We start from the raw sequence: 27,503 nt of genomic DNA, 5'->3' as shown, positions 1-27,503 counted from the left end.
CTCAGCACAAAGCCCCTACACACACAGATACTACCAATACAAAACCAAACACACACAAATACCTTCTACTCCGACAGTACTCCCACTCAAACTCCCCTGTTTACAGCTCTGTTTGCTAGCTCCTGTGCCGCTGCAGCTGTCTGTGCCGCTGCCTGACTGGCTGCTACCTTTATAGGACCCCTAGTCAGTCAAGCCCCGCCCCCTAATCAGGGGTCAGCTTCTCTCCCAGCACAAAGCCCCTACACATACAGATACTACCAATACAAAACCAAACACACACAAATACCTTCTCCTCCAACAGAACTCCCACTCAAACTCCCCTGTTTACAGCTCTGTTTGATAGCTCCTGTGCCGCTGCCTGACTGGCTGCTACATTTATAGGACCCCTAGTCAGGGAAGCCCCGCGCACTAATCAGGGCTCAGCTTCTTTCCCAGCACAAAGCCCCTCCAAGCCTCTACACATACAGATACCACCAATACAAAACCAAACACACACACAAATACCTTTTCCTCCAACAGAACTCCCACTCAAACTCCCCTGTTTACAGCTCTGTTTGCTAGCTCCTGTGCCGCTGCAGCTGTCTGTGCGGCTGCCTGACTGGCTGCTACCTTTATAGGACCCCTAGTCAGGGAAGCCCCACCCACTAATCAGGGCTCAGCTTCTCTCCCAGCACAAAGCCCCTCCAAGCCTCTACACATACAGATACTACCAATACAAAACCAAACACACACAAATACCTTCTCCTCCAACAGAACTCCCACTCAAACTCCCCTGTTTACAGCTCTGTTTGCTAGCTCCTGTGCCGCTGCAGCTGTCTGTGCCGCTGCCTGACTGTCTGCGACCTTTATAGGACCCCTAGTCAGTCAAGCCCCGCCCCCTAATCAGGGCTCAGCTTCTGTCCCAGCACAAAGCCCCTACACATACAGATACTACCAATACAAAACCAAACACACACAAATACCTTCTACTCCAACAGTACTCCCACTCAAACTCCCCTGTTTACAGCTCTGTTTGATAGCTCCTGTGCCGCTGCAGCTGTCTGTGCCGCTGCCTGACTGGCTGATACCTTTATAGGACCCCTAGTCAGTGAAGCCCCGCCCCCTAATCAGGGCTCAGCTTCTCACCCAGCACAAAGCCCCGACACATACAAATAATACCAATACAAAGCCAAACACACACAAATACCTTCTCCTCCAACAGAACTCCCACTCAAACTCCCCTGTTTACAGCTCTGTTTGATAGCTCCTGTGCCGCTGCAGCTGTCTGTACCACTGCCTGATTGGCTGCTACGTTTATAGGACCCCTAGTCAGGGAAGCCCCGCCCCCTAATCAGGGCTCAGCTTCTCTCCCAGCACAAAGCCCCTACATATACAGATACTAACAATACGAAACCAAACACACACAAATACCTTCTCCTCCCACTCGAACTCTCCGTTTACAGCTCTGTTTGCTAGCTCCTGTGCCGCTGCCTGACTGGCTGCTACCTTTATAGGACCCCTAGTCAGGAAAGCCCCGCCCCCTAATCAGGGCGCAGCTTCTGTCCCAGCACAAAGCCCCTACACATACAGATACTAACAATACAAAACCAAACACACACAAATACCTTCTCCTCCAAAAGAACTCCCACTCAAACTCCCCTGTTTACAGCTCTGTTTGCTAGCTCCTGTGCTGCTGCAGCTGTCTGTGCCACTACCTGACTGGCTGCTACGTTTATAGGACCTCTAGTCAGGGAAGCCCCACCCACTAATCAGGGCTCAGCTTCTCACCCAGCACAAAGCCCCGACACATACAAATACCAATACAAAACCAAACACACAAATACCTTCTAATCCAACAGAACTCCAACTCAAACCCCCCTGTTTACAGCTCTGTTTGCTAGCTCCTGTGCCGCTGCAGCTGTCTGTGCCGCTGCCTGACTGGCTGCTACCTTTATAGGACCCCTAGTCAGTGAAGCCCCGCCCCCTAATCAGGGCTCAGCTACTCTCCCAGCACAAAGCCCCTACACATACAGATACTAACAATACAAAACCAAACACACACAAATACCTTCTCCTCCAAAAGAACTCCCTTTCAAACTCCCCTGTTTACATCTCTGTGTGCTAGCTCCTGTGCCGCTGTCTGACTGGCTGCTACCTTTATAGGACCCCTAGTCAGGGAAGCCCCGCCCCCCAATCAGGGCTCAGCTTCTGTCCCAGCACAAAGCCCCTACACATACAGATACTACCAATACAAAACCAAACACACACAAATACCTTCTACTCCGACAGTACTCCCACTCAAACTCCCCTGTTTACAGCTCTGTTTGCTAGCTCCTGTGCCGCTGCCTGACTGGCTGCTACCTTTATAGGACCCCTAGTCAGGAAAGCCCCGCCCCTAATCAGGGCTCAGCTTCTCTCCCAGCACAAAGCCCCTACACATACAGATACTAACAATACAAAACCAAACACACACAAGTACCTTCTCCTCCAAAAGAACTCCCACTCAAACTCCCCTGTTTACAGCTCCGTTTGCTAGCTCCTGTGCTGCTGCAGCTGTCTGTGCCGCTGCCTGACTGGCTGCAACCTTTATAGGACCCCTAGTCAGGGAAGCCCTGCCCCCTAATCAGGGCTCAGCTTCTCTCCCAGCACAAAGCCCCTACACATACAGATACTACCAATACAAAACCAAACACACACAAATACCTTCTCCTCCAACAGAACTCCCACTCAAACTCCCCTGTTTACAGCTCTGTTTGCTAGCTCCTGTGCCGCTGCAGCTGTCTGTGCCGCTGCCTGACTGGCTGCTACCTTTATAGGACCCCTAGTCAGTGAAGCCCCGCCCCCTAATCAGAGCTCAGATACTCTCCCAGCACAAAGCCCCTACACATACAGATACTAACAATACAAAACCAATGACACACAAATACCTTCTCCTCCCACTCAAACTCCCGTTTACAGCTCTGTTTGCTAGCTCCTGTGCCGCTGCAGCTGTCTGTGCCGCTGCCTGACTGGCTGCTACCTTTATAGGACCCCTAGTCAGTCAAGCCCCGCCCCCTAATCAGGGGTCAGCTTCTCTCCCAGCACAAAGCCCCTACACATACAGATACTACCAATACAAAACCAAACACACACAAATACCTTCTCCTCCAACAGTACTCCCACTCAAACTCCCCTGTTTACAGCTCTGTTTGATAGCTCCTGTGCCGCTGCCTGACTGGCTGCAACCTTATAGGACCCCTAGTCAGGGAAGCCCCGCGCACTAATCAGGGCTCAGCTTCTTTCCCAGCACAAAGCCCCTCCAAGCCTCTACACATACAGATACTACCAATACAAAACCAAACACACACAAATACCTTCTCCTCCAACAGAACTCCCACTCAAACTCCCCTGTTTACATCTCTGTGTGCTAGCTCCTGTGCCGCTGCCTGACTGGCTGCTACCTTTATAGGACCCCTAGTCAGGGAAGCCCCGCCCACTAATCAGGGCTCAGCTTCTGTCCCAGCACAAAGCCCCTACACATAGAGATACTAACAATACAAAACCAAACACACACAAATACCTTCTCCTCCAAAAGAATTCCCACTCAAACTCCCCTGTTTACAGCTCTGTTTGCTAGCTCCTGTGCTGCTGCAGCTGTCTGTGCCGCTACCTGACTGGCTGCTACCTTTATAGGACCCCTAGTCAGTGAAGCCCCGCCCCCCAATCAGGGGTCAGCTTCTGTCTCAGCACAAAGCCCCTACACATAGAGATACTACCAATACAAAACCAAACACACACAAATACCTTCTACTCCGACAGTACTCCCACTCAAACTCCCCTGTTTACAGCTCTGTTTGATAGCTCCTGTGCCGCTGCCTGACTGGCTGCAACCTTTATAGGACCCCTAGTCAGGGAAGCCCCGCCCCCTAATCAGGGCTCAGCTTCTCTCCCAGCACAAAGCCCCGACACATACAAATACCACCAATACAAAACCAAACACACACAAATACCTTCTCCTCCAACAGAACTCCCACTCAAACTCCCCCGTTTACAGCTCTGTTTGCTAGCTCCTGTGCCGCTGCAGCTGTCTGTGCCGCTGCCTGACTGGCTGCTACCTTTATAGGACCCCTAGTCAGTCAAGCCCCGCCCCCTAATCAGGGGTCAGCTTCTCTCCCAGCACAAAGCCCCTACACATACAGATACTACCAATACAAAACCAAACACACACAAATACCTTCTCCTCCAACAGAACTCCCACTCAAACTCCCCTGTTTACAGCTCTGTTTGATAGCTCCTGTGCCGCTGCCTGACTGGCTGCTACATTTATAGGACCCCTAGTCAGGGAAGCCCCGCGCACTAATCAGGGCTCAGCTTCTTTCCCAGCACAAAGCCCCTCCAAGCCTCTACACATACAGATACCACCAATACAAAACCAAACACACACACAAATACCTTTTCCTCCAACAGAACTCCCACTCAAACTCCCCTGTTTACAGCTCTGTTTGCTAGCTCCTGTGCCGCTGCAGCTGTCTGTGCGGCTGCCTGACTGGCTGCTACCTTTATAGGACCCCTAGTCAGGGAAGCCCCACCCACTAATCAGGGCTCAGCTTCTCTCCCAGCACAAAGCCCCTCCAAGCCTCTACACATACAGATACTACCAATACAAAACCAAACACACACAAATACCTTCTCCTCCAACAGAACTCCCACTCAAACTCCCCTGTTTACAGCTCTGTTTGCTAGCTCCTGTGCCGCTGCAGCTGTCTGTGCCGCTGCCTGACTGGCTGCGACCTTTATAGGACCCCTAGTCAGTCAAGCCCCGCCCCCTAATCAGGGCTCAGCTTCTGTCCCAGCACAAAGCCCCTACACATACAGATACTACCAATACAAAACCAAACACACACAAATACCTTCTACTCCAACAGTACTCCCACTCAAACTCCCCTGTTTACAGCTCTGTTTGATAGCTCCTGTGCCGCTGCCTGACTGGCTGCTACCTTTATAGGACCCCTAGTCAGGAAAGCCCCGCCCCTAATCAGGGCTCAGCTTCTCTCCCAGCACAAAGCCCCTACACATACAGATACTAACAATACAAAACCAAACACACACAAGTACCTTCTCCTCCAAAAGAACTCCCACTCAAACTCCCCTGTTTACAGCTCCGTTTGCTAGCTCCTGTGCTGCTGCAGCTGTCTGTGCCGCTGCCTGACTGGCTGCAACCTTTATAGGACCCCTAGTCAGGGAAGCCCTGCCCCCTAATCAGGGCTCAGCTTCTCTCCCAGCACAAAGCCCCTACACATACAGATACTACCAATACAAAACCAAACACACACAAATACCTTCTCCTCCAACAGAACTCCCACTCAAACTCCCCTGTTTACAGCTCTGTTTGCTAGCTCCTGTGCCGCTGCAGCTGTCTGTGCCGCTGCCTGACTGGCTGCTACCTTTATAGGACCCCTAGTCAGTCAAGCCCCGCCCCCTAATCAGGGGTCAGCTTCTCTCCCAGCACGAAGCCCCTACACATACAGATACTACCAATACAAAACCAAACACACACAAATACCTTCTCCTCCAACAGAACTCCCACTCAAACTCCCCTGTTTACAGCTCTGTTTGCTAGCTCCTGTGCCGCTGCAGCTGTCTGTGCCGCTGCCTGACTGGCTGCTACCTTTATAGGACCCCTAGTCAGTGAAGCCCCGCCCCCTAATCAGAGCTCAGATACTCTCCCAGCACAAAGCCCCTACACATACAGATACTAACAATACAAAACCAATGACACACAAATACCTTCTCCTCCCACTCAAACTCCCGTTTACAGCTCTGTTTGCTAGCTCCTGTGCCGCTGCAGCTGTCTGTGCCGCTGCCTGACTGGCTGCTACCTTTATAGGACCCCTAGTCAGTCAAGCCCCGCCCCCTAATCAGGGGTCAGCTTCTCTCCCAGCACAAAGCCCCTACACATACAGATACTACCAATACAAAACCAAACACACACAAATACCTTCTCCTCCAACAGAACTCCCACTCAAACTCCCCTGTTTACATCTCTGTGTGCTAGCTCCTGTGCCGCTGCCTGACTGGCTGCTACCTTTATAGGACCCCTAGTCAGGGAAGCCCCGCCCACTAATCAGGGCTCAGCTTCTGTCCCAGCACAAAGCCCCTACACATAGAGATACTAACAATACAAAACCAAACACACACAAATACCTTCTCCTCCAAAAGAATTCCCACTCAAACTCCCCTGTTTACAGCTCTGTTTGCTAGCTCCTGTGCTGCTGCAGCTGTCTGTGCCGCTACCTGACTGGCTGCTACCTTTATAGGACCCCTAGTCAGTGAAGCCCCGCCCCCCAATCAGGGGTCAGCTTCTGTCTCAGCACAAAGCCCCTACACACACAGATACTACCAATACAAAACCAAACACACACAAATACCTTCTACTCCGACAGTACTCCCACTCAAACTCCCCTGTTTACAGCTCTGTTTGCTAGCTCCTGTGCCGCTGCAGCTGTCTGTGCCGCTGCCTGACTGGCTGCTACCTTTATAGGACCCCTAGTCAGTCAAGCCCCGCCCCCTAATCAGGGGTCAGCTTCTCTCCCAGCACAAAGCCCCTACACATACAGATACTACCAATACAAAACCAAACACACACAAATACCTTCTCCTCCAACAGAACTCCCACTCAAACTCCCCTGTTTACAGCTCTGTTTGATAGCTCCTGTGCCGCTGCCTGACTGGCTGCTACATTTATAGGACCCCTAGTCAGGGAAGCCCCGCGCACTAATCAGGGCTCAGCTTCTTTCCCAGCACAAAGCCCCTCCAAGCCTCTACACATACAGATACCACCAATACAAAACCAAACACACACACAAATACCTTTTCCTCCAACAGAACTCCCACTCAAACTCCCCTGTTTACAGCTCTGTTTGCTAGCTCCTGTGCCGCTGCAGCTGTCTGTGCGGCTGCCTGACTGGCTGCTACCTTTATAGGACCCCTAGTCAGGGAAGCCCCACCCACTAATCAGGGCTCAGCTTCTCTCCCAGCACAAAGCCCCTCCAAGCCTCTACACATACAGATACTACCAATACAAAACCAAACACACACAAATACCTTCTCCTCCAACAGAACTCCCACTCAAACTCCCCTGTTTACAGCTCTGTTTGCTAGCTCCTGTGCCGCTGCAGCTGTCTGTGCCGCTGCCTGACTGTCTGCGACCTTTATAGGACCCCTAGTCAGTCAAGCCCCGCCCCCTAATCAGGGCTCAGCTTCTGTCCCAGCACAAAGCCCCTACACATACAGATACTACCAATACAAAACCAAACACACACAAATACCTTCTACTCCAACAGTACTCCCACTCAAACTCCCCTGTTTACAGCTCTGTTTGATAGCTCCTGTGCCGCTGCAGCTGTCTGTGCCGCTGCCTGACTGGCTGATACCTTTATAGGACCCCTAGTCAGTGAAGCCCCGCCCCCTAATCAGGGCTCAGCTTCTCACCCAGCACAAAGCCCCGACACATACAAATAATACCAATACAAAGCCAAACACACACAAATACCTTCTCCTCCAACAGAACTCCCACTCAAACTCCCCTGTTTACAGCTCTGTTTGATAGCTCCTGTGCCGCTGCAGCTGTCTGTACCACTGCCTGATTGGCTGCTACGTTTATAGGACCCCTAGTCAGGGAAGCCCCGCCCCCTAATCAGGGCTCAGCTTCTCTCCCAGCACAAAGCCCCTACATATACAGATACTAACAATACGAAACCAAACACACACAAATACCTTCTCCTCCCACTCGAACTCTCCGTTTACAGCTCTGTTTGCTAGCTCCTGTGCCGCTGCCTGACTGGCTGCTACCTTTATAGGACCCCTAGTCAGGAAAGCCCCGCCCCCTAATCAGGGCGCAGCTTCTGTCCCAGCACAAAGCCCCTACACATACAGATACTAACAATACAAAACCAAACACACACAAATACCTTCTCCTCCAAAAGAACTCCCACTCAAACTCCCCTGTTTACAGCTCTGTTTGCTAGCTCCTGTGCTGCTGCAGCTGTCTGTGCCACTACCTGACTGGCTGCTACGTTTATAGGACCTCTAGTCAGGGAAGCCCCACCCACTAATCAGGGCTCAGCTTCTCACCCAGCACAAAGCCCCGACACATACAAATACCAATACAAAACCAAACACACAAATACCTTCTAATCCAACAGAACTCCAACTCAAACCCCCCTGTTTACAGCTCTGTTTGCTAGCTCCTGTGCCGCTGCAGCTGTCTGTGCCGCTGCCTGACTGGCTGCTACCTTTATAGGACCCCTAGTCAGTGAAGCCCCGCCCCCTAATCAGGGCTCAGCTACTCTCCCAGCACAAAGCCCCTACACATACAGATACTAACAATACAAAACCAAACACACACAAATACCTTCTCCTCCAAAAGAACTCCCTTTCAAACTCCCCTGTTTACATCTCTGTGTGCTAGCTCCTGTGCCGCTGTCTGACTGGCTGCTACCTTTATAGGACCCCTAGTCAGGGAAGCCCCGCCCCCCAATCAGGGCTCAGCTTCTGTCCCAGCACAAAGCCCCTACACATAGAGATACTAACAATACAAAACCAAACACACACAAATACCTTCTCCTCCAAAAGAATTCCCACTCAAACTCCCCTGTTTACAGCTCTGTTTGCTAGCTCCTGTGCTGCTGCAGCTGTCTGTGCCGCTACCTGACTGGCTGCTACCTTTATAGGACCCCTAGTCAGTGAAGCCCCGCCCCCCAATCAGGGGTCAGCTTCTGTCTCAGCACAAAGCCCCTACACACACAGATACTACCAATACAAAACCAAACACACACAAATACCTTCTACTCCGACAGTACTCCCACTCAAACTCCCCTGTTTACAGCTCTGTTTGATAGCTCCTGTGCCGCTGCCTGACTGGCTGCAACCTTTATAGGACCCCTAGTCAGGGAAGCCCCGCCCCCTAATCAGGGCTCAGCTTCTCTCCCAGCACAAAGCCCCGACACATACAAATACCACCAATACAAAACCAAACACACACACAAATACCTTTTCCTCCAACAGAACTCCCACTCAAACTCCCCTGTTTACAGCTCTGTTTGCTAGCTCCTGTGCCGCTGCAGCTGTCTGTGCGGCTGCCTGACTGGCTGCTACCTTTATAGGACCCCTAGTCAGGGAAGCCCCACCCACTAATCAGGGCTCAGCTTCTCTCCCAGCACAAAGCCCCTCCAAGCCTCTACACATACAGATACTACCAATACAAAACCAAACACACACAAATACCTTCTCCTCCAACAGAACTCCCACTCAAACTCCCCTGTTTACAGCTCTGTTTGCTAGCTCCTGTGCCGCTGCAGCTGTCTGTGCCGCTGCCTGACTGGCTGCGACCTTTATAGGACCCCTAGTCAGTCAAGCCCCGCCCCCTAATCAGGGCTCAGCTTCTGTCCCAGCACAAAGCCCCTACACATACAGATACTACCAATACAAAACCAAACACACACAAATACCTTCTACTCCAACAGTACTCCCACTCAAACTCCCCTGTTTACAGCTCTGTTTGATAGCTCCTGTGCCGCTGCAGCTGTCTGTGCCGCTGCCTGACTGGCTGATACCTTTATAGGACCCCTAGTCAGTGAAGCCCCGCCCCCTAATCAGGGCTCAGCTTCTCACCCAGCACAAAGCCCCGACACATACAAATAATACCAATACAAAGCCAAACACACACAAATACCTTCTCCTCCAACAGAACTCCCACTCAAACTCCCCTGTTTACAGCTCTGTTTGATAGCTCCTGTGCCGCTGCAGCTGTCTGTACCACTGCCTGATTGGCTGCTACGTTTATAGGACCCCTAGTCAGGGAAGCCCCGCCCCCTAATCAGGGCTCAGCTTCTCTCCCAGCACAAAGCCCCTACATATACAGATACTAACAATACGAAACCAAACACACACAAATACCTTCTCCTCCCACTCGAACTCTCCGTTTACAGCTCTGTTTGCTAGCTCCTGTGCCGCTGCCTGACTGGCTGCTACCTTTATAGGACCCCTAGTCAGGAAAGCCCCGCCCCCTAATCAGGGCGCAGCTTCTGTCCCAGCACAAAGCCCCTACACATACAGATACTAACAATACAAAACCAAACACACACAAATACCTTCTCCTCCAAAAGAACTCCCACTCAAACTCCCCTGTTTACAGCTCTGTTTGCTAGCTCCTGTGCTGCTGCAGCTGTCTGTGCCACTACCTGACTGGCTGCTACGTTTATAGGACCTCTAGTCAGGGAAGCCCCACCCACTAATCAGGGCTCAGCTTCTCACCCAGCACAAAGCCCCGACACATACAAATACCAATACAAAACCAAACACACAAATACCTTCTAATCCAACAGAACTCCAACTCAAACCCCCCTGTTTACAGCTCTGTTTGCTAGCTCATGTGCCGCTGCAGCTGTCTGTGCCACTACCTGACTGGCTGCTACCTTTATAGGACCCCTAGTCAGGGAAGCCCCGCCCCCTAATCAGGGCTCAGCTTCTCTCCCAGCACAAAGCCCCTACACATACAGATACTAACAATACAAAACCAAACACACACAAATACCTTCTCCTCCAAAAGAACTCCCACTCAAACTCCCCTGTTTACAGCTCTGTTTGCTAGCTCCTGTGCTGCTGCAGCTGTCTGTGCCACTACCTGACTGGCTGCTACCTTTATAGGACCCCTAGTCAGGGAAGCCCCGCCCCCTAATCAGGGCTCAGCTTCTCTCCCAGCACAAAGCCCCTACACATACAGATACTAACAATACAAAACCAAACACACACAAATACCTTCTCCTCCAAAAGAACTCCCACTCAAACTCCCCTGTTTACATCTCTGTGTGCTAGCTCCTGTGCCGCTGCCTGACTGGCTGCTACCTTTATAGGACCCCTAGTCAGGAAAGCCCCGCCCCTAATCAGGGCTCAGCTTCTCTCCCAGCACAAAGCCCCTACACATACAGATACTAACAATACAAAACCAAACACACACAAGTACCTTCTCCTCCAAAAGAACTCCCACTCAAACTCCCCTGTTTACAGCTCCGTTTGCTAGCTCCTGTGCTGCTGCAGCTGTCTGTGCCGCTGCCTGACTGGCTGCAACCTTTATAGGACCCCTAGTCAGGGAAGCCCTGCCCCCTAATCAGGGCTCAGCTTCTCTCCCAGCACAAAGCCCCTACACATACAGATACTACCAATACAAAACCAAACACACACAAATACCTTCTCCTCCAACAGAACTCCCACTCAAACTCCCCTGTTTACAGCTCTGTTTGCTAGCTCCTGTGCCGCTGCAGCTGTCTGTGCCGCTGCCTGACTGGCTGCTACCTTTATAGGACCCCTAGTCAGTCAAGCCCCGCCCCCTAATCAGGGGTCAGCTTCTCTCCCAGCACAAAGCCCCTACACATACAGATACTACCAATACAAAACCAAACACACACAAATACCTTCTCCTCCAACAGAACTCCCACTCAAACTCCCCTGTTTACAGCTCTGTTTGCTAGCTCCTGTGCCGCTGCAGCTGTCTGTGCCGCTGCCTGACTGGCTGCTACCTTTATAGGACCCCTAGTCAGTGAAGCCCCGCCCCCTAATCAGAGCTCAGATACTCTCCCAGCACAAAGCCCCTACACATACAGATACTAACAATACAAAACCAATGACACACAAATACCTTCTCCTCCCACTCAAACTCCCGTTTACAGCTCTGTTTGCTAGCTCCTGTGCCGCTGCAGCTGTCTGTGCCGCTGCCTGACTGGCTGCTACCTTTATAGGACCCCTAGTCAGTCAAGCCCCGCCCCCTAATCAGGGGTCAGCTTCTCTCCCAGCACAAAGCCCCTACACATACAGATACTACCAATACAAAACCAAACACACACAAATACCTTCTCCTCCAACAGTACTCCCACTCAAACTCCCCTGTTTACAGCTCTGTTTGATAGCTCCTGTGCCGCTGCCTGACTGGCTGCAACCTTATAGGACCCCTAGTCAGGGAAGCCCCGCGCACTAATCAGGGCTCAGCTTCTTTCCCAGCACAAAGCCCCTCCAAGCCTCTACACATACAGATACTACCAATACAAAACCAAACACACACAAATACCTTCTCCTCCAACAGAACTCCCACTCAAACTCCCCTGTTTACATCTCTGTGTGCTAGCTCCTGTGCCGCTGCCTGACTGGCTGCTACCTTTATAGGACCCCTAGTCAGGGAAGCCCCGCCCACTAATCAGGGCTCAGCTTCTGTCCCAGCACAAAGCCCCTACACATAGAGATACTAACAATACAAAACCAAACACACACAAATACCTTCTCCTCCAAAAGAATTCCCACTCAAACTCCCCTGTTTACAGCTCTGTTTGCTAGCTCCTGTGCTGCTGCAGCTGTCTGTGCCGCTACCTGACTGGCTGCTACCTTTATAGGACCCCTAGTCAGTGAAGCCCCGCCCCCCAATCAGGGGTCAGCTTCTGTCTCAGCACAAAGCCCCTACACACACAGATACTACCAATACAAAACCAAACACACACAAATACCTTCTACTCCGACAGTACTCCCACTCAAACTCCCCTGTTTACAGCTCTGTTTGATAGCTCCTGTGCCGCTGCCTGACTGGCTGCAACCTTTATAGGACCCCTAGTCAGGGAAGCCCCGCCCCCTAATCAGGGCTCAGCTTCTCTCCCAGCACAAAGCCCCGACACATACAAATACCACCAATACAAAACCAAACACACACAAATACCTTCTCCTCCAACAGAACTCCCACTCAAACTCCCCTGTTTACAGCTCTGTTTGCTAGCTCCTGTGCCGCTGCAGCTGTCTGTGCCGCTGCCTGACTGGCTGCTACCTTTATAGGACCCCTAGTCAGTGAAGCCCCGCCCCCTAATCAGGGCTCAGCTACTCTCCCAGCACAAAGCCCCTACACATACAGATACTAACAATACAAAACCAATGACACACAAATACCTTCTCCTCCCACTCAAACTCCCCGTTTACAGCTCTGTTTGCTAGCTCCTGTGCCGCTGCAGCTGTCTGTGCCGCTGCCTGACTGGCTGCTACCTTTATAGGACCCCTAGTCAGGAAAGCCCCGCCCCCTAATCAGGGCTCAGCTTCTCTCCCAGCACAAAGCCCCTACACATACAGATTCTAACAATACAAAACCAAACACACACAAATACCTTCTCCTCCAAAAGAACTCCCACTCAAACTCCCCTGTTTACAGCTCTGTTTGCTAGCTCCTGTGCCGCTGCAGCTGTCTGTGCCGCTGCCTGACTGGCTGCTACCTTTATAGGACCCCTAGTCAGTGAAGCCCCGCCCCCTAATCAGGGCTCAGCTTCTCTCCCAGCACAAAGCCCCTACACATACAGATACTAAGAATACAAAACCAAACACACACAAATACCTTCTCCTCCAACAGAACTCCCACTCAAACTCCCCTGTTTACAGCTCTGTTTGATAGCTCCTGTGCCGCTGCCTGACTGGCTGCTACATTTATAGGACCCCTAGTCAGGGAAGCCCCGCGCACTAATCAGGGCTCAGCTTCTCTCCCAGCACAAAGCCCCTCCAAGCCTCTACACATACAGATACTACCAATACAAAACCAAACACACACAAATACCTTCTCCTCCAACAGAACTCCCACTCAAACTCCCCTGTTTACAGCTCTGTTTGCTAGCTCCTGTGCCGCTGCAGCTGTCTGTGCCGCTGCCTGACTGGCTGCTACCTTTATAGGACCCCTAGTCAGTCAAGCCCCGCCCCCTAATCAGGGCTCAGCTTCTGTCCCAGGACAAAGCCCCTACACATACAGATACTACCAATACAAAACCAAACACACACAAATACCTTCTACTCCAACAGTACTCCCACTCAAACTCCCCTGTTTACAGCTGTTTGATAGCTCCTGTGCCGCTGCAGCTGTCTGTGCCGCTGCCTGACTGGCTGATACCTTTATAGGACCCCTAGTCAGTGAAGCCCCGCCCCCTAATCAGGGCTCAGCTTCTCACCCAGCACAAAGCCCCGACACATACAAGTAATACCAATACAAAGCCAAACACACACAAATACCTTCTCCTCCAACAGAACTCCCACTCAAACTCCCCTGTTTACAGCTCTGTTTGATAGCTCCTGTGCCGCTGCAGCTGTCTGTACCACTGCCTGATTGGCTGCTACGTTTATAGGACCCCTAGTCAGGGAAGCCCCGCCCCCTAATCAGGGCTCAGCTTCTCTCCCAGCACAAAGCCCCTACATATACAGATACTAACAATACGAAACCAAACACACACAAATACCTTCTCCTCCCACTCGAACTCTCCGTTTACAGCTCTGTTTGCTAGCTCCTGTGCCGCTGCCTGACTGGCTGCTACCTTTATAGGACCCCTAGTCAGGAAAGCCCCGCCCCCTAATCAGGGCGCAGCTTCTGTCCCAGCACAAAGCCCCTACACATACAGATACTAACAATACAAAACCAAACACACACAAATACCTTCTCCTCCAACAGAACTCTCACTCCAACTCCCCTGTTTAGAGCTCTGTTTGCTAGCTCCTGTGCCGCTGCAGCTGTCTGTGCCGCTGCCTGACTGGCTGATACCTTTCTAGGACCCCTAGTAAGTGAAGCCCCGCCCCCTAATCACGGCTAAGCTTCTCTCCCAGCACAAAGCCCCTTCACATACAGATACTAACAATACAAAACCAAACACACACAAATACCTTCTCCTCCAAAAGAACTCCCACTCAAACTCCCCTGTTTACAGCTCTGTTTGCTAGCTCCTGTGCTGCTGCAGCTGTCTGTGCCACTACCTGACTGGCTGCTACGTTTATAGGACCCCTAGTCAGGGAAGCCCCACCCACTAATCAGGGCTCAGCTTCTCACCCAGCACAAAGCCCCGACACATACAAATACCAATACAAAACCAAACACACACAAATACCTTCTAATCCAACAGAACTCCAACTCAAACCCCCCTGTTTACAGCTCTGTTTGCTAGCTCCTGTGCCGCTGCAGCTGTCTGTGCCGCTGCCTGACTGGCTGCTACCTTTATAGGACCCCTAGTCAGTGAAGCCCCGCCCCCTAATCAGGGCTCAGCTACTCTCCCAGCACAAAGCCCCTACACATACAGATACTAACAATACAAAACCAAACACACACAAATACCTTCTCCTCCAAAAGAACTCCCACTCAAACTCCCCTGTTTACAGCTCTGTTTGCTAGCTCCTGTGCTGCTGCAGCTGTCTGTGCCACTACCTGACTGGCTGCTACCTTTATAGGACCCCTAGTCAGGGAAGCCCCGCCCCCTAATCAGGGCTCAGCTTCTCTCCCAGCACAAAGCCCCTACACATACAGATACTAACAATACAAAACCAAACACACACAAATACCTTCTCCTCCAAAAGAACTCCCACTCCAACTCCCCTGTTTACATCTCTGTGTGCTAGCTCCTGTGCCGCTGTCTGACTGGCTGCTACCTTTATAGGACCCCTAGTCAGGGAAGCCCCGCCCACTAATCAGGGCTCAGCTTCTGTCCCAGCACAAAGCCCCTACACATAGAGATACTAACAATACAAAACCAAACACACACAAATACCTTCTCCTCCAAAAGAACTCCCACTCAAACTCCCCTGTTTACAGCTCTGTTTGCTAGCTCCTGTGCTGCTGCAGCTGTCTGTGCCGCTACCTGACTGGCTGCTACCTTTATAGGACCCCTAGTCAGTGAAGCCCCGCCCCCCAATCAGGGCTCAGCTTCTGTCTCAGCACAAAGCCCCTACACATACAGATACTACCAATACAAAACCAAACACACACAAATACCTTCTACTCCGACAGTACTCCCACTCAAACTCCCCTGTTTACAGCTCTGTTTGCTAGCTCCTGTGCCGCTGCCTGACTGGCTGCTACCTTTATAGGACCCCTAGTCAGGAAAGCCCCGCCCCTAATCAGGGCTCAGCTTCTCTCTCAGCACAAAGCCCCTACACATACAGATACTAACAATACAAAACCAAACACACACAAATACCTTCTCCTCCAACAGAACTCCCACTCAAACTCCCCTGTTTACAGCTCTGTTTGCTAGCTCCTGTGCCGCTGCAGCTGTCTGTGCCGCTGCCTGACTGGCTGCTACCTTTATAGGACCCCTAGTCAGTCAAGCCCCGCCCCCTAATCAGGGGTCAGCTTCTCTCCCAGCACAAAGCCCCTACACATACAGATACTACCAATACAAAACCAAACACACACAAATACCTTCTCCTCCAACAGAACTCCCACTCAAACTCCCCTGTTTACAGCTCTGTTTGCTAGCTCCTGTGCCGCTGCAGCTGTCTGTGCCGCTGCCTGACTGGCTGCTACCTTTATAGGACCCCTAGTCAGTCAAGCCCCGCCCCCTAATCAGGGGTCAGCTTCTCTCCCAGCACAAAGCCCCTACACATACAGATACTACCAATACAAAACCAAACACACACAAATACCTTCTCCTCCAACAGTACTCCCACTCAAACTCCCCTGTTTACAGCTCTGTTTGATAGCTCCTGTGCCGCTGCCTGACTGGCTGCAACCTTATAGGACCCCTAGTCAGGGAAGCCCCGCGCACTAATCAGGGCTCAGCTTCTTTCCCAGCACAAAGCCCCTCCAAGCCTCTACACATACAGATACTACCAATACAAAACCAAACACACACAAATACCTTCTCCTCCAACAGAACTCCCACTCAAACTCCCCTGTTTACATCTCTGTGTGCTAGCTCCTGTGCCGCTGCCTGACTGGCTGCTACCTTTATAGGACCCCTAGTCAGGGAAGCCCCGCCCACTAATCAGGGCTCAGCTTCTGTCCCAGCACAAAGCCCCTACACAAAGAGATACTAACAATACAAAACCAAACACACACAAATACCTTCTCCTCCAAAAGAATTCCCACTCAAACTCCCCTGTTTACAGCTCTGTTTGCTAGCTCCTGTGCTGCTGCAGCTGTCTGTGCCGCTGCCTGACTGGCTGCTACCTTTATAGGACCCCTCGTCAGTGAAGCCCCGCCCCCCAATCAGGGGTCAGCTTCTGTCTCAGCACAAAGCCCCTACACACACAGATACTACCAATACAAAACCAAACACACACAAATACCTTCTACTCCGACAGTACTCCCACTCAAACTCCCCTGTTTACAGCTCTGTTTGATAGCTCCTGTGCCGCTGCCTGACTGGCTGCAACCTTTATAGGACCCCTAGTCAGGGAAGCCCCGCCCCCTAATCAGGGCTCAGCTACTCTCCCAGCACAAAGCCCCTACACATACAGATACTAACAATACAAAACCAATGACACACAAATACCTTCTCCTCCCACTCAAACTCCCCGTTTACAGCTCTGTTTGCTAGCTCCTGTGCCGCTGCAGCTGTCTGTGCCGCTGCCTGACTGGCTGCTACCTTTATAGGACCCCTAGTCAGGAAAGCCCCGCCCCCTAATCAGGGCTCAGCTTCTCTCCCAGCACAAAGCCCCTACACATACAGATTCTAACAATACAAAACCAAACACACACAAATACCTTCTCCTCCAAAAGAACTCCCACTCAAACTCCCCTGTTTACAGCTCTGTTTGCTAGCTCCTGTGCCGCTGCAGCTGTCTGTGCCGCTGCCTGACTGGCTGCTACCTTTATAGGACCCCTAGTCAGTGAAGCCCCGCCCCCTAATCAGGGCTCAGCTTCTCTCCCAGCACAAAGCCCCTACACATACAGATACTAAGAATACAAAACCAAACACACACAAATACCTTCTCCTCCAACAGAACTCCCACTCAAACTCCCCTGTTTACAGCTCTGTTTGCTAGCTCCTGTGCCGCTGCAGCTGTCTGTGCCGCTGCCTGACTGGCTGCTACCTTTATAGGACCCCTAGTCAGTGAAGCCCCGCCCCCTAATCAGGGCTCAGCTTCTCTCCCAGCACAAAGCCCCTACACATACAGATACTAAGAATACAAAACCAAACACACACAAATACCTTCTCCTCCAACAGAACTCCCACTCAAACTCCCCTGTTTACAGCTCTGTTTGATAGCTCCTGTGCCGCTGCCTGACTGGCTGCTACATTTATAGGACCCCTAGTCAGGGAAGCCCCGCGCACTAATCAGGGCTCAGCTTCTTTCCCAGCACAAAGCCCCTCCAAGCCTCTACACATACAGATACCACCAATACAAAACCAAACACACACACAAATACCTTTTCCTCCAACAGAACTCCCACTCAAACTCCCCTGTTTACAGCTCTGTTTGCTAGCTCCTGTGCCGCTGCAGCTGTCTGTGCGGCTGCCTGACTGGCTGCTACCTTTATAGGACCCCTAGTCAGGGAAGCCCCACCCACTAATCAGGGCTCAGCTTCTCTCCCAGCACAAAGCCCCTCCAAGCCTCTACACATACAGATACTACCAATACAAAACCAAACACACACAAATACCTTCTCCTCCAACAGAACTCCCACTCAAACTCCCCTGTTTACAGCTCTGTTTGCTAGCTCCTGTGCCGCTGCAGCTGTCTGTGCCGCTGCCTGACTGGCTGCGACCTTTATAGGACCCCTAGTCAGTCAAGCCCCGCCCCCTAATCAGGGCTCAGCTTCTGTCCCAGCACAAAGCCCCTACACATACAGATACTACCAATGCAAAACCAAACACACACAAATACCTTCTACTCCAACAGTACTCCCACTCAAACTCCCCTGTTTACAGCTCTGTTTGATAGCTCCTGTGCCGCTGCAGCTGTCTGTGCCGCTGCCTGACTGGCTGATACCTTTATAGGACCCCTAGTCAGTGAAGCCCCGCCCCCTAATCAGGGCTCAGCTTCTCACCCAGCACAAAGCCCCGACACATACAAGTAATACCAATACAAAGCCAAACACACACAAATACCTTCTCCTCCAACAGAACTCCCACTCAAACTCCCCTGTTTACAGCTCTGTTTGATAGCTCCTGTGCCGCTGCAGCTGTCTGTACCACTGCCTGATTGGCTGCTACGTTTATAGGACCCCTAGTCAGGGAAGCCCCGCCCCCTAATCAGGGCTCAGCTTCTCTCCCAGCACAAAGCCCCTACATATACAGATACTAACAATACGAAACCAAACACACACAAATACCTTCTCCTCCCACTCGAACTCTCCGTTTACAGCTCTGTTTGCTAGCTCCTGTGCCGCTGCCTGACTGGCTGCTACCTTTATAGGACCCCTAGTCAGGAAAGCCCCGCCCCCTAATCAGGGCGCAGCTTCTGTCCCAGCACAAAGCCCCTACACATACAGATACTAACAATACAAAACCAAACACACACAAATACCTTCTCCTCCAACAGAACTCTCACTCCAACTCCCCTGTTTAGAGCTCTGTTTGCTAGCTCCTGTGCCGCTGCAGCTGTCTGTGCCGCTGCCTGACTGGCTGATACCTTTCTAGGACCCCTAGTAAGTGAAGCCCCGCCCCCTAATCACGGCTCAGCTTCTCTCCCAGCACAAAGCCCCTTCACATACAGATACTAACAATACAAAACCAAACACACACAAATACCTTCTCCTCCAAAAGAACTCCCACTCAAACTCCCCTGTTTACAGCTCTGTTTGCTAGCTCCTGTGCTGCTGCAGCTGTCTGTGCCACTACCTGACTGGCTGCTACGTTTATAGGACCCCTAGTCAGGGAAGCCCCACCCACTAATCAGGGCTCAGCTTCTCACCCAGCACAAAGCCCCGACACATACAAATACCAATACAAAACCAAACACACACAAATACCTTCTAATCCAACAGAACTCCCACTCAAACTCCCCTGTTTACAGCTCTGTTTGCTAGCTCCTGTGCTGCTGCAGCTGTCTGTGCCACTACCTGACTGGCTGCTACCTTTATAGGACCCCTAGTCAGGGAAGCCCCGCCCACTAATCAGGGCTCAGCTTCTGTCCCAGCACAAAGCCCCTACACATAGAGATACTAACAATACGAAACCAAACACACACAAATACCTTCTCCTCCCACTCGAACTCTCCGTTTACAGCTCTGTTTGCTAGCTCCTGTGCCGCTGCCTGACTGGCTGCTACCTTTATAGGACCCCTAGTCAGTGAAGCCCCGCCCCCTAATCAGGGCTCAGCTACTCTCCCAGCACAAAGCCCCTACACATACAGATACTAACAATACAAAACCAAACACACACAAATACCTTCTCCTCCAAAAGAACTCCCACTCATACTCCCCTGTTTACAGCTCTGTTTGCTAGCTCCTGTGCTGCTGCAGCTGTCTGTGCCACTACCTGACTGGCTGCTACCTTTATAGGACCCCTAGTCAGGGAAGCCCCGCCCCCTAATCAGGGCTCAGCTTCTCTCCCAGCACAAAGCCCCTACACATACAGATACTAACAATACAAAACCAAACACACACAAATACCTTCTCCTCCAAAAGAACTCCCACTCAAACTCCCCTGTTTACATCTCTGTGTGCTAGCTCCTGTGCCGCTGTCTGACTGGCTGCTACCTTTATAGGACCCCTAGTCAGGGAAGCCCCGCCCACTAATCAGGGCTCAGCTTCTGTCCCAGCACAAAGCCCCTACACATAGAGATACTAACAATACAAAACCAAACACACACAAATACCTTCTCCTCCAAAAGAACTCCCACTCAAACTCCCCTGTTTACAGCTCTGTTTGCTAGCTCCTGTGCTGCTGCAGCTGTCTGTGCCGCTACCTGACTGGCTGCTACCTTTATAGGACCCCTAGTCAGTGAAGCCCCGCCCCCCAATCAGGGCTCAGCTTCTGTCTCAGCACAAAGCCCCTACACATACAGATACTACCAATACAAAACCAAACACACACAAATACCTTCTACTCCGACAGTACTCCCACTCAAACTCCCCTGTTTACAGCTCTGTTTGCTAGCTCCTGTGCCGCTGCCTGACTGGCTGCTACCTTTATAGGACCCCTAGTCAGGAAAGCCCCGCCCCTAATCAGGGCTCAGCTTCTCTCCCAGCACAAAGCCCCTACACATACAGATACTAACAATACAAAACCAAACACACACAAGTACCTTCTCCTCCAAAAGAACTCCCACTCAAACTCCCCTGTTTACAGCTCCGTTTGCTAGCTCCTGTGCTGCTGCAGCTGTCTGTGCCGCTGCCTGATTGGCTGCAACCTTTATAGGACCCCTAGTCAGGGAAGCCCTGCCCCCTAATCAGGGCTCAGCTTCTCTCCCAGCACAAAGCCCCTACACATACAGATACTACCAATACAAAACCAAACACACACAAATACCTTCTCCTCCCACTCAAACTCCCCGTTTACAGCTCTGTTTGCTAGCTCCTGTGCTGCTGCAGCTGTCTGTGCCGCTGCCTGACTGGCTGCTACCTTTATAGGACCCCTAGTCAGTCAAGCCCCGCCCCCTAATCAGGGGTCAGCTTCTCTCCCAGCACAAAGCCCCTACACATACAGATACTACCAATGCAAAACCAAACACACACACAAATACCTTCTCCTCCAACAGTACTCCCACTCAAACTCCCCTGTTTACAGCTCTGTTTGCTAGCTCCTGTGCCGCTGCAGCTGTCTGTGCCGCTGCCTGACTGGCTGCTACCTTTATAGGACCCCTAGTCAGTGAAGCCCCGCCCCCTAATCAGGGCTCAGCTTCTCTCCCAGCACAAAGCCCCTACACATACAGATACTAAGAATACAAAACCAAACACACACAAATACCTTCTCCTCCAACAGAACTCCCACTCAAACTCCCCTGTTTACAGCTCTGTTTGATAGCTCCTGTGCCGCTGCCTGACTGGCTGCTACATTTATAGGACCCCTCGTCAGGGAAGCCCGCGCACTAATCAGGGCTCAGCTTCTTTCCCAGCACAAAGCCCCTCCAAGCCTCTACACATACAGATACCACCAATACAAATCCAAACACACACACAAATACCTTTTCCTCCAACAGAACTCCCACTCAAACTCCCCTGTTTACAGCTCTGTTTGCTAGCTCCTGTGCCGCTGCAGCTGTCTGTGCGGCTGCCTGACTGGCTGCTACCTTTATAGGACCCCTAGTCAGGGAAGCCCCACCCACTAATCAGGGCTCAGCTTCTCTCCCAGCACAAAGCCCCTCCAAGCCTCTACACATACAGATACTACCAATACAAAACCAAACACACACAAATACCTTCTCCTCCCACTCAAACTCCCCGTTTACAGCTCTGTTTGCTAGCTCCTGTGCCGCTGCAGCTGTCTGTGCCGCTGTCTGACTGGCTGCTACCTTTATAGGACCCCTAGTCAGTGAAGCCCCGCCCCCTAATCAGGGTTCAGCTTCTGTCCCAGCACAAAGCCCCTACACACACAGATATTACCAATACAAAACCAAACACACACAAATACCTTCTACTCCAACAGAACTCCCACTCAAACTCCCCTGTTTACAGCTCTGTTTGATAGCTCCTGTGCCGCTGCCTGACTGGCTGCAACCTTATAAGACCCCTAGTCAGGGAAGCCCCGCCCACTGATCAGGGCTCAGCTTCTTTCCCAGCACAAAGCCCCTCCAAGCCTCTACACATACAGATACCACCAATACAAAACCAAACACACACACAAATACCTTTTCCTCCAACAGAACTCCCACTCAAACTCCCCTGTTTACAGCTCTGTTTGCTAGCTCCTGTGCCGCTGCAGCTGTCTGTGCCGCTGCCTGACTGGCTGCTACCTTTATAGGACCCCTAGTCAGGGAAGCCCCGCCCCCTAATCAGTGCTCAGCTTCTGTCCCAGCACAAAGCCCCTACACACACAGATATTACCAATACAATACCAAACACACACAAATACCTTCTCCTCCCACTCAAACTCCCCGTTTACAGCTCTGTTTGCTAGCTCCTGTGCCGCTGCAGCTGTCTGTGCCGCTGTCTGACTGGCTGCTACCTTTATAGGACCCCTAGTCAGGGAAGCCCCGCCCCCTAATCAGGGCTCAGCTTCTTTCCCAGCACAAAGCCCCTCCAAGCCTCTACACATACAGATACCACCAATACAAAACCAAACACACACACAAATACCTTTTCCTCCAACAGAACTCCCACTCAAACTCCCCTGTTTACAGCTCTGTTTGCTAGCTCCTTTGCCGCTGCCTGACTGGCTGCTACCTTTATAGGACCCCTAGTCAGGGAAGCCCCGCCCCCTAGTCAGGGCTCAGCTTCTGTCCCAGCACAAAGCCCCTACACATACAGATACTAACAATACAAAACCAAACACACACAAATACCTTCTCCTCCAACAGAACTCTCACTCCAACTCCCCTGTTTAGAGCTCTGTTTGCTAGCTCCTGTGCCGCTGCAGCTGTCTGTGCCGCTGCCTGACTGGCTGATACCTTTCTAGGACCCCTAGTAAGTGAAGCCCCGCCCCCTAATCACGGCTCAGCTTCTCTCCCAGCACAAAGCCCCTTCACATACAGATACTAACAATACAAAACCAAACACACACAAATACCTTCTCCTCCAAAAGAACTCCCACTCAAACTCCCCTGTTTACAGCTCTGTTTGCTAGCTCCTGTGCTGCTGCAGCTGTCTGTGCCACTACCTGACTGGCTGCTACGTTTATAGGACCCCTAGTCAGGGAAGCCCCACCCCCTAATCAGGGCTCAGCTTCTCACCCAGCACAAAGCCCCGACACATACAAATACCAATACAAAACCAAACACACACAAATACCTTCTAATCCAACAGAACTCCAACTCAAACCCCCCTGTTTACAGCTCTGTTTGCTAGCTCCTGTGCCGCTGCAGCTGTCTGTGCCGCTGCCTGACTGGCTGCTACCTTTATAGGACCCCTAGTCAGTGAAGCCCCGCCCCCTAATCAGGGCTCAGCTACTCTCCCAGCACAAAGCCCCTACACATACAGATACTAACAATACAAAACCAAACACACACAAATACCTTCTCCTCCAAAAGAACTCCCACTCAAACTCCCCTGTTTACAGCTCTGTTTGATAGCTCCTGTGCCGCTGCCTGACTGGCTGCTACATTTATAGGACCCCTAGTCAGGGAAGCCCCGCGCACTAATCAGGGCTCAGCTTCTTTCCCAGCACAAAGCCCCTCCAAGCCTCTACACATACAGATACCACCAATACAAAACCAAACACACACACAAATACCTTTTCCTCCAACAGAACTCCCACTCAAACTCCCCTGTTTACAGCTCTGTTTGCTAGCTCCTGTGCCGCTGCAGCTGTCTGTGCGGCTGCCTGACTGGCTGCTAGCTTTATAGGACCCCTAGTCAGGGAAGCCCCACCCACTAATCAGGGCTCAGCTTCTCTCCCAGCACAAAGCCCCTCCAAGCCTCTACACATACAGATACTACCAATACAAAACCAAACACACACAAATACCTTCTCCTCCAACAGAACTCCCACTCAAACTCCCCTGTTTACAGCTCTGTTTGCTAGCTCCTGTGCCGCTGCAGCTGTCTGTGCCGCTGCCTGACTGGCTGCGACCTTTATAGGACCCCTAGTCAGTCAAGCCCCGCCCCCTAATCAGGGCTCAGCTTCTGTCCCAGCACAAAGCCCCTACACATACAGATACTACCAATACAAAGCCAAACACACACAAATACCTTCTCCTCCAACAGAACTCCCACTCAAACTCCCCTGTTTACAGCTCTGTTTGATAGCTCCTGTGCCGCTGCAGCTGTCTGTACCACTGCCTGATTGGCTGCTACGTTTATAGGACCCCTAGTCAGGGAAGCCCCGCCCCCTAATCAGGGCTCAGCTTCTCTCCCAGCACAAAGCCCCTAGATATACAGATACTAACAATACAAAACCAAACACACACAAATACCTTCTCCTCCCACTCGAACTCTCCGTTTACAGCTCTGTTTGCTAGCTCCTGTGCCGCTGCCTGACTGGCTGCTACCTTTATAGGACCCCTAGTCAGGGAAGCCCCGCCCCCTAGTCAGGGCTCAGCTTCTGTCCCAGCACAAAGCCCCTACACATACAGATACTACCAATACAAAACCAAACACACACAAATACCTTCTCCTCCAAAAGAACTCCCACTCAAACTCCCCTGTTTACAGCTCTGTTTGCTAGCTCCTGGCTGCTGCAGCTGTCTGTGCCACTACCTGACTGGCTGCTACCTTTATAGGACCCCTAGTCAGTGAAGCCCCGCCCCCTAATCAGGGCTCAGCTTCTGTCTCAGCACAAAGCCCGTACACACACACATACTACCAATACAAAACCAAACACACACAAAAACCTTCTACTCCAACAGTACTCCCACTCAAACTCCCCTGTTTACAGCTCTGTTTGATAGCTCCTGTGCCGCTGCCTGACTGGCTGCAACCTTTATAGGACCCCTAGTCAGGGAAGCCCCGCCCCCTAATCAGGGCTCAGCTTCTCTCCCAGCACAAAGCCCCTACACATACAGATACTACCAATACAAAACCAAACACACACAAATACCTTCTCCTCCAACAGAACTCCCCTGTTTACAGGTCTGTTTGCAAGCTCCTGTGCCGCTGCAGCTGTCTGTGCCGCTGCCTGACTGGCTGCTACCTTTATAGGACCCCCTAGTCAGTGAAGCCCCGCCCCCTAATCAGGGTTCAGCTTCTGTCCCAGCACAAAGCCCCTACACATACAGATACTACCAATACAAAACCAAACACACACAAATACCTTCTCCTCCAAAAGAACTCCCACTCAAACTCCCCTGTTTACATCTCTGTGTGCTAGCTCCTGTGCCGCTGTCTGACTGGCTGCTACCTTTATAGGACCCCTAGTCAGGGAAGCCCCGCCCACTAATCAGGGCTCAGCTTCTGTCCCAGCACAAAGCCCCTACACATAGAGATACTAACAATACAAAACCAAACACACACAAATACCTTCTCCTCCAAAAGAACTCCCACTCAAACTCCCCTGTTTACAGCTCTGTTTGCTAGCTCCTGTGCTGCTGCAGCTGTCTGTGCCGCTACCTGACTGGCTGCTACCTTTATAGGACCCCTAGTCAGTGAAGCCCCGCCCCCCAATCAGGGCTCAGCTTCTGTCTCAGCACAAAGCCCCTACACACACAGATACTACCAATACAAAACCAAACACACACAAATACCTTCTACTCCGACAGTACTCCCACTCAAACCCCCCTGTTTACAGCTCTGTTTGCTAGCTCCTGTGCCGCTGCAGCTGTCTGTGCCGCTGCCTGACTCTCTGCTACCTTTATAGGACCCCTAGTCAGTCAAGCCCCGCCCCCTAATCAGGGGTCAGCTTCTCTCCCAGCACAAAGCCCCTACACATACAGATACTACCAATACAAAACCAAACACACACAAATACCTTCTCCTCCAACAGTACTCCCACTCAAACTCCCCTGTTTACAGCTCTGTTTGCTAGCTCCTGTGCCGCTGCCTGACTGGCTGCTACCTTTATAGGACCCCTAGTCAGGAAAGCCCCGCCCCTAATCAGGGCTCAGCTTCTCTCCCAGCACAAAGCCCCTACACATACAGATACTAACAATACAAAACCAAACACACACAAGTACCTTCTCCTCCAAAAGAACTCCCACTCAAACTCCCCTGTTTACAGCTCCGTTTGCTAGCTCCTGTGCTGCTGCAGCTGTCTGTGCCACTACCTGACTGGCTGCTACCTTTATAGGACCCCTAGTCAGTGAAGCCCCGCCCCCTAATCAGGGCTCAGCTTCTGTCTCAGCACAAAGCCCCTACACACACACATACTACCAATACAAAACCAAACACACACAAATACCTTCTACTCCAACAGTATTCCCACTCAAACTCCCCTGTTTACAGCTCTGTTTGATAGCTCCTGTGCCGCTGCCTGACTGGCTGCAACCTTTATAGGACCCCTAGTCAGGGAAGCCCTGCCCCCTAATCAGGGCTCAGCTTCTCTCCCAGCACAAAGCCCCTACACATACAGATACTACCAATACAAAACCAAACACACACAGATACCTTCTCCTCCAACAGAACTCCCACTCAAACTCCCCTGTTTACAGCTCTGTTTGCTAGCTCCTGTGCCGCTGCAGCTGTCTGTGCCGCTGCCTGACTGGCTGCTACCTTTATAGGACCCCTAGTCAGTCAAGCCCCGCCCCCTAATCAGGGGTCAGCTTCTCTCCCAGCACAAAGCCCCTACACATACAGATACTACCAATACAAAACCAAACACACACAAATACCTTCTCCTCCAACAGAACTCCCACTCAAACTCCCCTGTTTACAGCTCTGTTTGCTAGCTCCTGTGCCGCTGCAGCTGTCTGTGCCGCTGCCTGACTGGCTGCTACCTTTATAGGACCCCTAGTCAGTGAAGCCCCGCCCCCTAATCAGAGCTCAGATACTCTCCCAGCACAAAGCCCCTACACATACAGATACTAACAATACAAAACCAATGACACACAAATACCTTCTCCTCCCACTCAAACTCCCGTTTACAGCTCTGTTTGCTAGCTCCTGTGCCGCTGCAGCTGTCTGTGCCGCTGCCTGACTGGCTGCTACCTTTATAGGACCCCTAGTCAGTCAAGCCCCGCCCCCTAATCAGGGGTCAGCTTCTCTCCCAGCACAAAGCCCCTACACATACAGATACTAC

The sequence above is a fragment of the Lepidochelys kempii genome, chromosome 22 (genome assembly GCF_965140285.1).
Source record: "Lepidochelys kempii isolate rLepKem1 chromosome 22, rLepKem1.hap1, whole genome shotgun sequence".
Taxonomy (NCBI): Eukaryota; Metazoa; Chordata; order Testudines; family Cheloniidae; genus Lepidochelys; species Lepidochelys kempii.
Note: the sequence above shows the minus strand (reverse complement) of the source record.